The sequence below is a fragment of the Schistocerca americana genome, chromosome 2, assembly GCF_021461395.2.
Source record: "Schistocerca americana isolate TAMUIC-IGC-003095 chromosome 2, iqSchAmer2.1, whole genome shotgun sequence".
Taxonomy (NCBI): domain Eukaryota; kingdom Metazoa; phylum Arthropoda; class Insecta; order Orthoptera; family Acrididae; genus Schistocerca; species Schistocerca americana.
Window position 1 is genome coordinate 79,477,930 of NC_060120.1, and position 3,596 is coordinate 79,481,525.

Here is a 3,596-nt window from a genome sequence, read left to right on the forward strand (position 1 = left end):
AGTTTGATAGTCATCGTATGAAATGTCTCATCAAGAACGTTGTATTCACAACAAGAAATAAAAGTTAAGTATTCGAGGAGCTGCATACTTTTCTTATTAGCATTCACTACTTATCCTGTTCCAGAATTCACGCCCGTCTGCGTTAGATAGCGTGCATTTAGGCCGCCTCTATCTACAAGGTGTTGGCACATTTACCAACACATCAAAAATCTGACTGCCGACTAGCCTTCCTCTCTCTCTCTCTCTCTCTCTCTTTCTCTCTTTCTCTCTCTCTCTCTCTTACAGTCTCCTCCCTATTAACGCTCCCCCTCCCCCCCCCCCTATTATCTCACTCTTTGAACCTTTGTCAATACTAATACCTAAGGAGTATCGCCTCAGTTGTGCGACTGGATTCGTGATTTCCTGTCATAAAGGTCACAGTTCGTAGTAATAGACGGAAAGTCATCGAGTGAAACAGAAGTAATATCCGGCGTTCCCCAAGGAAGTGTTATAGGCCCTCTGTTGTTCCTGATCTATATTAAAGACATAGGAAACAATCTGAGTAGCCGTCTTACTTCGATTTTTTGCAGATGATGCAGTCATTTACCGTCTTGTAAAATCAGATGATCAAAACAACTTGCAAAATGATTTAAATAAGATATCTGTACGGTGAGAGAAGTGGAAATTGACCCTGAATAGGGAAAAGTGTGAAGTTATTCACATGCGTACTAAAAGAAATCAGCTAAATTTCGATTACGCGATAAGTCACACAAATCTGAGGGCTGTAAATTCAACTAAATACTTAGGGATTACAATTACAAATAACCTACACTGGAACGAACATATAGATAATATTGTGGGTAGAGCCAACCAAAGACTGTGATTCATTGGCAGAACACTTAAAAGGTGCAACTAACGAGACTGCTTACTCGACGCTTGTCCGCCCTATTCTGGGGTACTGCTGTTCGGTGTGGGATCCGCATCAGATGGGACTGACGGATGACATCGAAAAAGTACAAAGAAGGGCAGCTCGTTTTGTATTATCGCAAAATAGGGGAGATAGTGCCACAGACATGATACGTGAATTGGAGTGGCAATCATTAAAACAAAGGCGTTTTTCGTTGCGACGGGATCTTCTCATGAAATTTCAATCACCAGTTTTCTCCTCCGATTACGAAAACATTCTGTTAGTACCCACTTACAAAGGGAGAAATGATCATCACGATAAAATAAGAGAAATCAGGGTTCGTACCGAAAAATTTAAGTGCTGGTTTTTCCCGCGTGCCGTTCGAGAGTGGAACGGTAGAGAGACAGCTCGAACGTGGTTCATTGAACCCTTTGCCAGGCAATTTATTGTGAATAGCAGAGTAATCACGTAGATGTACTATACAAAAAAACGCCAAGCCACAGCATAACTCAGAAGATACCACCATCAGGTGTGGATATAACTACAGCCGACACTCATTTTAGTGCCCGTGTCTTCAGAATCTGTGCGATATGCATGCCATTTAATTCGCACAGGTGATCTCACTCCATCTAACGGCGCGGAGCGGGGCCGATCAGATTAAAGGGCCATCCTGAGTAGAATGTTTTGTACTCAGCGTCTTAGTGTACAGCTGCTTAACAGTACTACAGTAAGAAGAAAATGGCTGCGCCCCTCATATGTATCTGTGTCTGTTAAGTAAGTACAGTTTTCAGTTACTTTCTGTCATTAGCAGTTATCCGTAGACTGTTATAGAATACGAGGAAGATGGTAGACTGCCTTAAGACAGTGACTACAGATAATGCTGAACTCGTTTCGATATTACCTTGTCGATACAGTGCGACAAAACTTTTCCTTCTCTCCAACGAGCTTGTATCAGGATACATAGGAACAACGAAATTTCCTGGACCATCAGAATCGGTAAATGAAAGTGAGAGGATTGCCGATCAAAGAACAACAGCAACAATGTTATGCGCCAGTCGACAGAGTAACAATAACGAAGCTGATATGAGCCTGTGTTCCACAAAGCACGAGCGTTAAATAGGGCGTCACAAACAGCCGCATTGCAATTGGCATGATCAAAAGCTGTGCCAGCCATTATGATGAGAGAGCAATGATAGCTGCTGCTCTCTTCATCACGTGACAGAAACGAGACAGTTTTCACTCAGGGTGATCGAACTCTTTTCCCGACGAGGACATTCTCCCTAATTGCAAAGTTTCGGTCAGGTGAAGTTGTACATATTGGAGAAGGCCGTTGCGTTACGGAGAAAGCGTTCAGCGAGCATTACTAGTGGAGGAATACTGAGTGAGGTGGCGCAGGGATCAAGGAAAGAGACATTTTTTCGCTACGACCGCTATTCAACACCTGCCCAGCCAATATGATTTAGTTTTCCAGTGGTTTCGCTAAATTACTGGAGGAGAATAGCACGTAGGCCGTTTAAAATGGCTACAGCCGATCCGTTGCCATTTCCTAGGTAACCTAGTGAGCATACAGTCGACAGGACGAGCTTCCTTACCTCTTCACAGAGTAACTATAGGGGTTGGGTAAAAATTTGGAGAAATCACGAGAAATGCATTATTGAACATATTGCACTTGCTAGGTAAGCCTGCAGGTTGCGCTGTTGTACTGTATTTGACCACGAATGGCACCTGTCCTCAACATGTTGCAACTATCAGTCGAGATCAGAACAGCGTTCTGTACAGTTGTGAGAGCAAAACGTCGGAGCCAACAGAATTCCAACAGGGGCAAATTGTTCGTGCTCGTATGGTGGGTACGTACGTAAGCAAACAAGTCGAAGTGTTTGGTGCTTCAAAATGCTCCGTATCGAAGATTTATGCCGCATAGAGAAAGGGCTAAGTCACAACGCGGCCTACGTGTTGACTAATCGTGACAGACGGCCATTAAAGAGGATTGTGGTGCAAAATAAGAGGACGACAGCTGCAAATGTCACTGCAGAAGTGACTCTCGCACTCGCGAATCCTGTCATCACCAAAACAACACGAAGGGTGCTCCATAAACAGGGAACTGCAGGGCGAGCAGGATTTCAAAACCACACATCACTGTTGCAAATGCCCATAACAAGAAAACGTGGTACCGAAGCCATAAAACCTGGACTATGGAGCAATGGAAGAAATTCGTCTGGTCGGATGAGTCTCGCCACAGACTAACTTCTGGCCAAATTTACTTCCCATGGCGAGGATTCGATGATGATTTGGGCAGCCATATCGTGGTATTCCATGGGCCACCTGGTTACTCTCCAACGTCGCATTACGGTTCAGGATCATGTGACAATTTTGGCTGATCGGATCTATCCCATAGTACAGCTTTTGTTCCCCAACGGCGGTGCCGTGTTCCAAGACGACAATGCTGTTCACACAGATCGCATTGTCCACGACTGGTTTTGTGGGCACCAGGACAAATTGTTGCAACTTCCTGGCCACCACAGTCGGCAGACCTCAATATTATTGAACCTTTGTGGTCTACTTTGAAGAAAACGATGGGCGGTCGCTATCCACCTCCATCGCCGGTACCTGAACTTGTCACTATTTTGCAAGAAGAATGGTACAAGATTCCCTTAAAAAGCATACGGTACCTGTGTTTACGCATTCTGAAATGACTGGAAGCTGTTTTGAT